This window comes from Triticum urartu, chromosome 5A, assembly GCF_056163025.1.
Source record: "Triticum urartu cultivar PI428250 chromosome 5A, HENAU_Tu73, whole genome shotgun sequence".
In the NCBI taxonomy this organism is placed as follows: domain Eukaryota; kingdom Viridiplantae; phylum Streptophyta; class Magnoliopsida; order Poales; family Poaceae; genus Triticum; species Triticum urartu.
The window spans coordinates 340313405-340327066 of NC_141877.1; positions in this window are offsets into that span (position 1 = coordinate 340313405).

A 13662-nucleotide genomic window follows, 5' to 3' on the forward strand; every position below is an offset into this window, starting at 1 on the left:
CATGGAGTACCGATGAGCATTGTATCAGATAGAGGAACCCAGTTTACCTCAAAGTTCTGGAATCAGTTGCACGAAACTTTGGGTACCAGGCTAGAGTTTAGTACAGCTTTTCATCCGCAGACCGATGGACAAACCGAGAGAGTCAATCAGATTTTGGAGGATATGCTGAGAACTTGTGCGCTAGATTATGGATCTAGTTGGGATGACAACTTGCCATATGCGGAGTTCTCTTACAACAATAGTTATCAATCCAGTTTGAATATGGCCCCTTTTGAAGCCTTGTACGGAAGAAGGTGCAGAACACCATTATCGTGGGACAAAGTTAGAGACCGCCAGTTGTTTGGACCAGATTTGATTAAGGAGTCTGAACAGAAGATGAAGTTGATTCATGATAGGCTCAAGGTAGCCCAGTCCAGGCAGAAGAGCTATGCAGATTCTAAACGCAAGGAGATAGTTTGCGAAGCCGGAGATAGAGTTTATCTTCGTGTATCTCTGCTTCAAGGAGTTAAGCGCTTTGGAGTTAAGGGAAAGTTAGCGCCACGTTTTGTGGGACCATACAAAGTTTTGAAACGCATGGGAGAAGTTGCTTATAAATTAGAATTACCTGAGGGATTGTCGGGAGTTCACGACGTGTTCCACGTTTCCCAGTTGAAGAAGTGCCATGCAGAAATGGCGGATATACCGCTGAGAGATACATTGCCACTAGAAGCGATTCAGTTGGATAGTGATTTGACCTATGAGGAGAAACCAGTCAAGATTCTCGAGTATGCCAACCGAGTCACCCGCAGCAAGGTTATCAAGTTTTGCAAAGTTCAGTGGAGCCACCACACCGAGGATGAAGCCACCTGGGAGCGAGAGGAAGATCTGCTGAAGGACCACCCTCACCTATTTTCTAGCCAACCCGAATCTCGAGGGCGAGATTCGTGTTAAGGGAGGGGGTAGGTTTGTAACATCCCAAATTTTCAATTTGGAATGTTATACATTAGATCATCACTGCACATCACATTTTTTTGCTTTTGGCCTGATCCAGAAATTCTACACAACTCAAGGACCCACGAAGAGAGTTGGGGGTTTCGTTATTTTCATATTTGAGTTTTCTCAAATTTTGAAGATAGGATCATTTGATTTTATTTATTTTATCTTCAATTATTTCCATTATAGAAATATGAGAGAGGGAATAAAATGACTTTCCCAAAATAAAGAAATATTGAGGATTTAATAAAAAAATCAAAATAAGATTTTATTTCGGAGTTTTGGCTAGTTTTATTTGAATTTAGAAAAAATTGCACGTTTTTCAAAACTGCATTTCAGGGCCAAGAAAATGTTCATCTCGTTCTAAATATTTTATTTAGGCGGTGAAAAGTTATTTTGGCATTTTTAGAATTTTATTTTATTTTCTAGAATTTTTCTTAGTTTTGGCGGAATTGTTTCAAAAAAAAATAGTATCGCGTGCACGACTGGGCCGAAGGCCCAGCCGAGCCAGGCCAGGACCGCGCCACCGTCGCCATCCCCGCGGGAGACCGCCCGCCGCCGCAGCCGAGTTCGGCCGGGGCACGCCTCCCGTGGCCGACCCCGACCCGGCGCCCTCTTCCCCAAGCCGCGCCACCCCCTTCTCATAAATACCCCCCGCTGCCGCCTCACCCCGCCACGTCGACCCGCCCCACCTCCCGCAGTCGCCGCAACTGCAGCCCGCCGCCGCTTGCCGCGCCGCTCGCCGCCGCCTGCCGCGCCCGCCGCCGCCGCCGGTTGCCGCGCCGCCCACCGCCGCCGTCCCGCCCCGCCGGAGCCCCGAGCCGCCGGAGTCCGACGAGGTAGCCACGCCATTAGCCGCCGGTTTTCCGAAGAAAACCGATCCGGTTTTTCCTTGAAAACCCTAGGTTTTTTTATTTTTATAGATCGATTTTGTTGGTTCTTTTATCTAGCGAGCGTTCGCTCGTTCGTTTGTTTTAACGGACGAGTTCACCGTTTAGTTTCAGATAACGAACGTTCGTTTGTTAATCTATTTGTCAGCTTTTCTTTTTCTAGGATTTTCCGTGATTATTTCTGATCGCGATTTCTGATCCGATTTTCGTTTTAGTTTAACTTTTTGCTCGTTTATCAGAATCAGGCGATTCAAGCGCCTAGAGTTTCGTCTCGAAACCCTCTTTCTGTTTAACCAACTCAAACAAGTTTTTGCTACTGTAAAATTTAACCTAGGCCCAGATCAGTAAACGAAGCTTGTTTCTCTCGCCGTTTGAGATTTGTTGCTTTGTTTGATTTGATTCTTTTTTGCCAACCGGAGTTCTTAAGTTGAACTTTCTGGTTAGATCTCTTATCTGAGTTTTACCTATGCATTAGATGAGTACTTATTGTATGCTTGTTTGTTTGTTTGCGTTAGAGTACCCGGAGTGCGCCGCTTGCTACTTCGAATCTCTAGGTTTCGCGGATCATCAGCAAGGCAAGTAACACTTTGATCATACCTCTTACTACCCAGTTTTATTGCATTAGAACAATCCTCAAACCATTTCATGAATAGGATCTGATTAATATGTGGGTTTTGGGAAGTAGATGAGGTAGTACCTATTACCTGTTTTATTATCAAACCCTGGGAGTTACTTCTACGTTTGCTTATGCCATGCTATGCTTGTAGACGTGGTTTTGGTTTGAGTGTATCCATGACATATGTGAGAATGTTAATTAATGGTTCAACTTAAGGTGGCAACTTTAATACACATCTGGGTGGATTGAGGCACCTCGGTATTCCAGCGATTGCATGTTTTTCTTTATGAGATTATTCATACTAGAAACTTCCGTGTGCAGCCACAAGCTACTATGGGCTCTAGCATAGTTGATTAAGTCATGCGAACTCTTACAGTGGTAGACTAGCAGATGTAGGCGAAAGTAGGTGTAACGGTCTACCCGATCGTAAGGTGCTAGCGCTTCTGAAAGACTATGTCTCGGTCATCCGTTTCTCAAACACCATGTAGTGCGAGAATCCCAACGGAGGATATCGAGTCTTGTGGGGAAAGTGCACAATCCTCTGCAGAGTGTATAAACTAATCATGGTTAGCCGTGTTCCCGGTTATGGACGTCTTGAGTATCTAGTACTTGGATTATCATGTGAATCTCATCATGTGACTTTAATTAATTTTGTTGGGTTTTAATGATGATTTTTAATTGGGATTGAGAGGGTGTCTACGCTCTCAATGTTTAACAACTACCATGATAGTTAAATAAAATTTATTCCTTTGGAGTAGGGAAAAATTGGCTTTACGCAAAACTAAAACCATAGAGCTTTCCACCAGCCAAATATGCATGTAGTGATAGCATTATTCTATTCTTGCTCTACTGTGTTACTTTGCCAGCATATTCCATGTGCTGACCCGTTTTCGGGCTGCAACGTTCATGTTGCAGACTTTTCAGACGACGAGTAAGGAGCCTTAGGTCGTGGTTCTATACTCAGTGATGCTGTTGGAGTTGATGGACTCACTTATCTTCCAAGCCTTCCGCCGTTATCGTTATTAGATGGCCTTAAGCCATATTATTTGTAATAAGTTCTCTTCTAAGACACTCGATGTAATAAGTGTGTGATTGCTACTCTGTTATAAATCCTTCAAGTACTGTGTGTGTCAGCATTACTGATCCAGGTATGACACTGAAGCACAAAGATCAGACCGTTTGAGGTCTGGTCGCTACACATATGTGCCTAGATCTTTCCTCACCACATGATGCTTGCCAAAGGATAAACATAAAAAAGGAATAGAGAGAAAAACTTTGACTCTTGCATAAAATTAAATACATAAAAGTAAAAGATAGGCCCTTCACAGAGGGAAGCAGAGGTTGCCATGCGCTTATTTGTTTGTATGCTCAACACCTTAGTGCAAAAGAACGTCATGTTGTATTGCCCCTTGTGATGGCAACCTTTATTATGCAGTCTGTCGCTTTTATTCTTCATCATCACAAGTTCCTACAACACTCAATTTTCTCTTACACTAAATGATCTCACCCTTTTAGAAGCAATTTTTATTGCCTTATTGCATCGATGACAACTTACTGAAGGATCCGAGTCAATCCTTAGGTAGGTATGGTGGACACTTGAAAATAAGATTTGGGTGTAAGGGTTTTTGGATGCACAAGTAGTATCTCTACTTAGTGCGGAATTTTTGGCTAGCAAAGATGGGGGGAAAGCACCACATGTTGAAGGATCTATGACGATATAACTTCTGTGTGAATATGAACAAACATAAATCATTACGTTGTCTTCCTTGTCCAATGTCAAAAATTTTGGCATATAATATTTTGATGGGGGCTCACAATCACAAAAGATTTCCAGGGTAATGTATTTATATGTGAATCTTCTCTTCCCTTATTAATTCTTTCATGAGTTGCATCATTGACCAATGGTATGTTTGTCAATCTCTAATAAAATTTTCTACTTATACTTTTCCTTATGTGATGTCATAACCTACCATAAGATTAGCATATGATCTTATTCATTTATTTCCTTTATTTTTATTGGAACATGAAATCAAAGAAAGCAAAAACTCAAACTAAACTTCATTATATATCTCGCACACAATTACAAGGATAGATCAGTAAGCAAACTCCCGAAAAGAAAGGATCGGACTAAACTTTTATTATTCATCTAAAGCAAAATATAACTTTGGGTCGAACTAAGATAAGTAAAGGCAAAAGATAGTGGAGGTGATACGATACCGGGGCACCTCCCCCAAACTTGGCGGAAGCCAAGGGGAGTGCCCATACCCGATAGTCAGTTTTCTTTTGGTGATGAAGAAGGTGGTGGTGGTGAAGAAGTAGAGGGTTTGTCCGTGATACGGTGGTCAATAGGTTCGGGGGGTATATAAAGTTTTTTATCTTGGGAAACAAGCAAATGGTAGAAAAACAGAGTCCGGAAGGTACCCGAGGTGGGCACAACCCACCTGGGCGCGCCTGGCAAGCCCTGGTGTCTTGTGCCCACCAGTGTGACCTTCCTGGTTGTTTCTTATTTTCCTATTTTTGTTATATTCCAAAACTGGCAAAAAAATATTTTTGCGGATTTTTGGGAGTCCGTTTACATACCGTATCGCGTACCTACTCTTTTTCACGATTCTGGAGTGTTCCGGAAGGACTCTTTTATGTGTTCTTCTGGTGTCATAGTTTGGATAATATTACTTTCAACATTAATGGGCGTACCTGAGATATAATGTTTTATTCGCTGCCCATTAACAACCTTCGGGTTAGTACCTTCGGCACTATTTATTTTGATAGCTCCAGACCGATAAACCTCCTCGATAACATAGGGTCCTTCCCATTTGGAGAGGAGTTTTCCTGCAAAGAATCCAAAACAATAGTTGTACAAAAGAACATATTCTCCAACTTTGAACTCATGCTTTTGGATTCTTTTATCATGCCATCTTTTATCCTTTTCTTTAAATAACTTGGCATTTTCATAAGCTTGGGTTCTCCATTCATCTAATGAGCTAATATCAAATAACCTCTTTTCACCGGCAGGTTTGAAATCATAGTTGAGTTCATTGATTGCCCAATATGCTTTAAGTTCTAACTCAAGAGGCAAATGACAAACTTTTCCATAAACCATTTTATAAGGAGACATACCCATAGGATTTTTATATGCTGTTCTATAAGCCCAAAGTGCATCATCTAATTTCTTAGACCAATTATTCCGGGACATATTGACAGTCTTTTGCAAAATTAATTTTATTTCTCTATTGCTAAGTTCAACTTGACCACTAGACTGAGGATGATAGGGTGATGCAATTCTATGGTTAACATTGTTGGGGAACACATTATTTCAAAAAAATTCCTACGATCACGCAAGATCTATCTAGGAGATGCATAACAACGAGAGGGGAGAGTGTGTCCATGTACCCTCGTAGACCGAAAGCGGAAGCGTTTAGTAACGCGGTTGATGTAGTCGAACGTCTTCGCGATTCAACCGATCCTAGCACCGAACATACGGCACCTCCGTGTTCAGCACACATTCAGCTCGATGACGTCCCTCGAGCTCTTGATCTAGTTGAGGACGAGGGAGAGTTCCGTTAGCACGACGACATGGTGACTGTGATGATGAAGTTACCGGTGCAGGGCTTCGCCTAAGCACTACGATGATATGACCGAGGTGTGCTACCTCTTGTGCACTGCGTTGGTTTTCCCTTGAAGAGGAAAGGGTGATGCAGTAAAGTAGCGTAAGTATTTCCCTCAGTTTTTGAGAACCAAGGTATCAATCTAGTAGGAGATCACAGCCGAGTCCCACGCACCTACACAAAGAAATAAGAACCTCGCAACCAATGCGATAAAGGGGTTGTCAATCCCTTCACGGTCACTTACGAGAGTGAGATCTGATAGATATGATAAGATAATATTTTTGGTATTTTTATGATAAAGAGAAATAAAGATGCAAAGTAAAATAAACGGCAATAGAAATATCTAAGTATTGGAAGATTAATATGATAGAAGATAGACCCGGGGGCCATAGGTTTCACTAGTAGCTTCTCTCAAGAGCATAAGTATTTACGGTGGGTAAACGAATTATTGTCGAGCAATTGATAGAACTGAGCATAGTTATGAGAATATCTAGGTATGATCATGTATATAGGCATCATGTCCATGACAAGTAGATCGAAATGATTTTGCATCTACTACTATTACTCCACACATCGACTGCTATCCATCATGCATCTAGAGTATTAAGTTCATAAGAACAGAGTAATGCTTTAAGCAAGATGACATGATGTAGAGGGATAAACTCATGCAATATGATGAAAACCCCATATTGTTATCCTCGATGGCAACAATACAATATCTGCCTTGCTGCCCCTACTATCACAGGGAAAGGACACCGCAAGATTGAACCCAAAGCTAAGCACTTCTCCCATTGCAAGAAAGATCAATCTAGTAGGCCAAATCAAACTGATAATTCGAAGAGACTTGCAAAGATAAACCAATCATACATAAAAGAATTCAGAGAAGAATCAAATATTGATCATAGATAATATGGATCATAAACCCACAATTCATCGGATCTCGACGAACACACCGCAAAAGAAGATTACATCGAATAGATCCCCAAGAAGATCGAGGAGAACTTTGTATTGAGATCCAAAGAGAGATAAGAAGCCATCTAGCTAATAACTATGGACCCGAAGGTCTGAAGTAAACTACTCACACATCACCGGAGAGGCCATGGAGTTGATGTAGAGGCCCTCCATGATCAATGCCCCCTCCGGCGGAGCTCCGGAAAAGGCCCCAAGATGGGATCTCTCGGGTACAGAAAGTTGCGGCGGTGGAATTAGGTTTTCGTGGTGCTCCTGGATGTTTGGGGGGTACGTGGATATATATAGGAGGAAGAAGTACGTCGGTGGAGCAACGAGGGGCCCACGAGGGTGGAGGGCGTGCCCCCTGCCTCGTGGCCTCCTTGATTGTTTCTTGACGCCCACTCCAAGTCTCCTAGATCACGTTTGTTGAGAAAATCATGTTCCCGAAGGTTTCATTCTGTTTGGACTCCGTTTGATATTCCTTTTCGGCGAAACTCTAAAATAGGCAAACAAAATAGCAATTTGGGCTGGGCCTCCGATTAGTAGGTTAGTCCCAAAAATGATATAAAAGTGTAAAATAAAGCCCATTAACATCCAAAAGAGATAATATAATAGCATGGAGCAATCAAAAATTATAGATACGTTGGAGACGTATCAAGGTGTGTAACTATGGAGGGGGGCACCACACACGGCTAAGAGACGACTTGTTGTGTCTTTGGGGTTCCCCGCCCCTGTATATAAAGGGGGGAGGAGAGGAGGCTGGCCCCCTAGGGGCGCGCCAAGTGTGGGGAGTCCTACTAGGACTCCCTAGTCCTAGTAGGATTCCCCTCTCCTTTTTACTTTTCCAGAGTAGCAAAGGGGGAAAGAGAGGAGGAGTAGGAGAGGGAAAGGGGGGGCGTCGCCCCCACCCCTTGTCCAATTCGGATTGGCAAGGGGGGCGGCTCCACCTCCTGGCCAGCCCTCTCTCTTCTCCACTAAGGCCCATGGTGGCCCATTAACCTCCGGGGGGGGGGGGGTTCCGGTAACCCCCGGTACTCTGAAACTGAAACAACCTGAACCATTCCGGTGTCCGAATGTAACCTTCCAATATATGAATCTTTACCTCTCGACCATTTAGAGACTCCTCTTCATGTCCCTGATCTCATCCGGGACTCCAAACAAACTTCGGTCATCAAATCACATAACTCATAATACAAGTCGTCATCGAACGTTAAGCGTGCAGACCCTACAGGTTCGAGAACTATGTAGACATGACCGAGACACATCTCCGGTCAATAACCAATATCGGAACTTGGATGCTCATATTGGCTCCTACATATTCTAAAAGATCTTTATCGGTCAAACCGCATAACAACATACGTTATTCCCTTTGTCATTGGTATGTTACTTGCCCGAGATTCGATCGTCATTATCATCATACCTAGTTCAATCTCGTTACCGGCAAGTCTCTTTACTCGTTCCGTAATGCATCATCCCATAACTAATTCATTAGTCACATTGCTTGCAAGGCTTATAGTGTTGTGCATTACCGAGAGGGCCCAGAGATACCTCTCCGATACTCGGAGTGACAAATCCTAATCTTGATCTATGCCAACCCAACAAACACCTTCAGAGACACCTGTAGAGCATCTTTATAATCACCCAGTTATGTTGTGATGTTTGATAGCACAGAAGGTGTTCCTCCGGTATTCAGGAGTTGCATAATCTCATAGTCAGAGGAACATGTATAAGTCATGAAGAAAACAATAGCAGTAAAATTTTCAGTACCCGCGTTATTTCCTCAAACACCCCACGCCCCCCTCCACACACACAAACACACACACACACACACCAAAACCTCCTCGGGTGTGTGTGTGCACGCACACACACACCCTCCCTCGCTCAAAACCCTAGCAAGGTCCCCGCCGCCGCCGCTGCCGCAAGGCCTCCATTGTCAACATCTGCCGGTTTGCCCGTGCATCTTACCCACCAATCTCCATACCCAGGCCGCCCTGAGTTTCTTAGATGACAACATCTGCTGGTTTTCCCGTGCATCTTACCCACCAATCTCCATACCCAGGCCGCCCTGAGTTTCTTAGACGACGCCTGCCAAACGCCCCTTTCCCACAGATCCCCATCCCCCACTCCATAGCGTCGCAACCTAAGCCTGGCTACGCTTCCCATGGAGCTCGAGGAGCGACTTGCCCAAAAGAGGTGTATAGCAGTCTCTTCGCCCGACGTCGCCGAGGAAGCTGACGACCATTACTGGCGGCAGGCACTCAAGAAGTGGGCTAGAGTATGCGGGTATGTCTTGTCCGCCGGCTACGACATCGAGGTCATCGACAGTGATGGCCTGAGGCTGCCTATGTCATAGGTTAAGTGGCCCACACCCAACTGCTACCTCTTGAGCACTGCGCTGGTTTTCCCCGAAGAGGAAGGGATGATGCAGCAAAGTAGCGTAAGTATTTCCCTCAGTTTTTGAGAACCAAGGTATCAATCCAGTAGGAGGCTACGCGCTAGTCCCTCGTACCTGCACAAAACAAATAAATCCTCGCAACCAATGCGAATAGGGGTTGTCAATCCCTACACGGCCACTTACGAGAGTGAGATCTGATAGATATGATAAAATAATATTTTTGGTATTTTTGTGATAAAGATGCAAAGTAAAACAAAGGCAAAGTAAAAAAGCAAAGGAAATAACTAAGTAGTAGGAGATTAATATGATAAAGATAGACCTGGGGGCCATAGGTTTCACTAGTGGCTTCTCTCGAGAGCATAAGTATTCTATGGTGGGTGAACAAATTACTGTTGTGCAATTGAAAGAATTGAGCATAGTTATGATAATATCTAGGTATGATCATGTATATAGGCATCACATCCGAGACAAGTAGACCGACTCCTGCCTGCATCTACTACTATTACTCCACTCATCGACCGCTATCCAGCATGCATCTAGAGTATTAAGTTAAAAATAGAGTAACGCCTTAAGCAAGATGACATGATGTAGAGGGATAAAATCATGCAATATGATGAAAACCCCATCTTGTTATCCTCGATGGCAACAATACAATACGTGCCTTGCTGCCCCTACTGTCAATGGGAAAGGACACCACAAGATTGAACCCAAAGCTAAGCCCTTCTCCCATTGCAAGAAAGATCAATCTAGAAGGCCAAACCAAACTGATAATTCGAAGAGACTTGCAAAGATAACCAATCATACATAAAAGAATTCAGAGAAGATTCAAATATTTTTCATAGATAGACTTGATCATAAACCCACAATTCATCGGTCTCAACAAACACACCGGGAAAAGAAGATTACATCGAATAGTTGTCCACAAGAGAGGGGGAGAACATTGTATTGAGATCCAAAAAGAGAGAAGAAGCCATCTAGCTAATAACTATTGACCCGTAGGTCTGAGGTAAACTACTCACACTTCATCAGAGGGGCTATGGTGTTGATGTAGAAGCCCTCCGTGATCGATTCCCCCTCCGGCGGAGCTCCGGAACAGGCCCCAAGATGGGATCTCGTGGATACAGAAAGTTGCGGCGGTGGAATTAGGTTTTTTGGCTCCATATCTAATCGCTTGGGGGTACGTAGGTATATATAGGAGGAAGGAGTACGTCGGTGGAGCAACAGGGGGCCCACGAGGGTGGAGGGCGCGCCCCCTACCTCGTGGCCTCCTCTTTTGTGTCTTGACATAGGGTCCAAGTCTCTTGGGTCTTGTTTGTTGAGAAAATCACGTTCCCGAAGGTTTCATTCCATTTGGAATCCGTTTGGTATTCCTTTTCTTCAAAACCCTTAAACAGGCAAAAAACAACAATTCTGGGCTGGGCCTCCGGTTAATAGGTTAGTCCCAAAAATAATATAAAAGTGGATAATAAAGCCCAGTAATGTCCAAAACAGTAGATAATATAGCATGGAGCAATCAAAAATTATAGATACGGTCCAAAACAGTAGATAATATAGCATGGAGCAATCAAAAATTATAGATACGTTGGAGACGTATCAAGCATCCCCAAGCTTAATTCCGGCTCGTCCTCGAGTAGGTAAATGATAAAAACAGAATTTTTGATGCGGAGTGCTACTTGGCATAATTTTAATGTAATTCTTCTTAATTGTGGTATGAATATTCAGATCCGAAAGATTCAAGACAAAAGTTTAATATTGACATAAAAATAATAATACTTCAAGCATACTAACAAAGCAATTATGTCTTCTCAAAATAACATGGCCAAAGAAAGTTATCCCTACAAAATCATATAGTCTGGCTATGCTCCATCTTCACCACACAAAATATTTAAATCATGCACAACCCCGATGACAACCCAAGCAATTGTTTAATACTTTTGGTGTTCTCTAACTTCTTCAATCTTCACGCAATACATGAGTGTGAGCCATGGACATAGCACTTATAGGTGGAATAGAATGGTGGTTGTGGAGAAGACAAAAAGGGAGAAGATAGTCTCACATCAACTAGGCGTATCAACGGGCTATGGAGATGCCCATCAATAGATATCAATGTGAGTGAGTAGGGATTGCCATGCAACGGATGCACTAGAGATATAGGTATATGAAAGCTCAAAAAGAAACTAAGTGGGTGTGCATCCAACTTGCTTGCTCATGAAGACCTAGCGCAATTTGAGGATGCCCATCATTGGAATATACAAGCCAAGTTCTATAATGAAAAATTCCCACTAGTATATGAAAGTGACAACATAGGAGACTCTCTATCATGAATATCATGGTGCTACTTTGAAGCACAAGTGTGGTAAAAGGATAGTAGCATTGTCCCTTCTCTCTTTTTCTCTCTCTTTTTTTATTTGGGCCTTTTCTCCTTCTTCTTTTTTATGGCCTCTTTTTTTAGTCCAGAGTCTCATCCCGACTTGTGGGGGAATCATAGTCTCCATCATCCTTTCCTCACTAGGACAATGCTCTAATAATGATGATCATCACACTTTTATTTTTCTTACAACTCAACAATTACAACTTGATACTTAGAACAAAATATGACTCTATATGAATGCCTCCGGCGGTGTATCGGGATATGCAATGACTCATGAGTGACATGTATGAAAGAATTATGAACGGTGGCTTTGCCACAAATACGATGTTGACTACATGATCATGCTAAGCAATATGACAATGATGGAGTGTGTCATAATAAACGGAACAGTGGAAAGTTGCATGGCAATATATCTCGGAATGGCTATGGAAATGCCATAATAGGTAGGTATGGTGGCTGTTTTGAGGAAGGTATATGGTGGGTGTATGATACCGGCGAAAGGTGCGCGGTATTAGAGAGGCTAGCAAAGGTGGAAGGGTGAGAAAAGTGCGTATAATCCATGGACTCAACATTAGTCATAAAGAACTCATATACTTATTGCAAAAATCTACAAGTTATCAAGGCAAAGTATTACGCGCATGCTCCTAGGGGGATAGATTGGTAGGAAAAGACCATCGCTCGTCCCCGACCGCCACTCATAAGGAAGACAATCAAAAAATAAATCATGCACCGACTTCATCACATAACGGTTCACCATACATGCATGCTACGGGAATCACAAACTTTAACACAAGTATTCTTCAAATTCACAACTACTCTACTAGCACAACTTTAATATCACCATCTTCATATCTCAAAACAATTATCAAGCATCGAACTTCTCATAGTATTCAACACACTCATAAGAAAGTTTTATTATTAATCTTGTGTACCAAGCATATTAGGATTTTAAGCAAATTACCATGCTATTAAAGGCTCTCAAAATAATCTAAGTGAAGAATGAGAGATCAATAGTTTCTATAAAACAAATCCACCACCGTGCTCTAAAAGATATAAGTGAAGTACTAGAGCAAAACTACATAACTCAAAAGATATAAGTAAAGCACATAGAGTATTCTAACAAATTCCAAATCATGTATGGCTCTCTCAGAAGGTGTGTACAGAAAGGATGATTGTGGTAAACTAAAAAGTAAAGACTCAAATCATACAATAATCTCCAAGCAAAACACATATCATGTGGCGAATAAAAATATAGCTCCAAGTAAAGTTACCGATAGAAGTAGACGAAAAAGGGGATGCCTTCCGGGGCATCCCCAAGCTTTGGCTTTTAGGTGTCCTTAGATTATCTTGGGGGTGCCACGGGCATCCCCAAGCTTAGGCTCTTGCCACTCCTTGTTCCATAATCCATCAAATCTTTACCCAAAACTTGAAAACTTCACAACACAAAACTTAAAGTAGAAAATCTCGTGAGCTCCGTTAGCGAAAGAAAACAAAAGACCACTTCAAGGTACTGTAATGAACTCATTCTTTATTTATATTGGTATTATACCTACTGTATTCCAACTTCTATATGATTTATAAACAATTTTACTAGCCATAGATTCATCAAAATAAGCAAACAACACACGAAAAACAGAATCTGTCAAAAACAGAACAGTCTGTAGTAATCTGTAGCTAGCGCAAGATCTGGAACCCCAAAAATTATAAAATAAATTGCTGGACGTGAGGAATTTATCTATTAATCATCTTCAAAAATAATTAACTAAATATCACTTTCCAAATAAAAATGGCAATAGTTCTCGTGAGCGCTAAAGTTTCTGTTTTTTACCGCAAGTGTAACAAGACTTTCCCCAGGTCTTCCC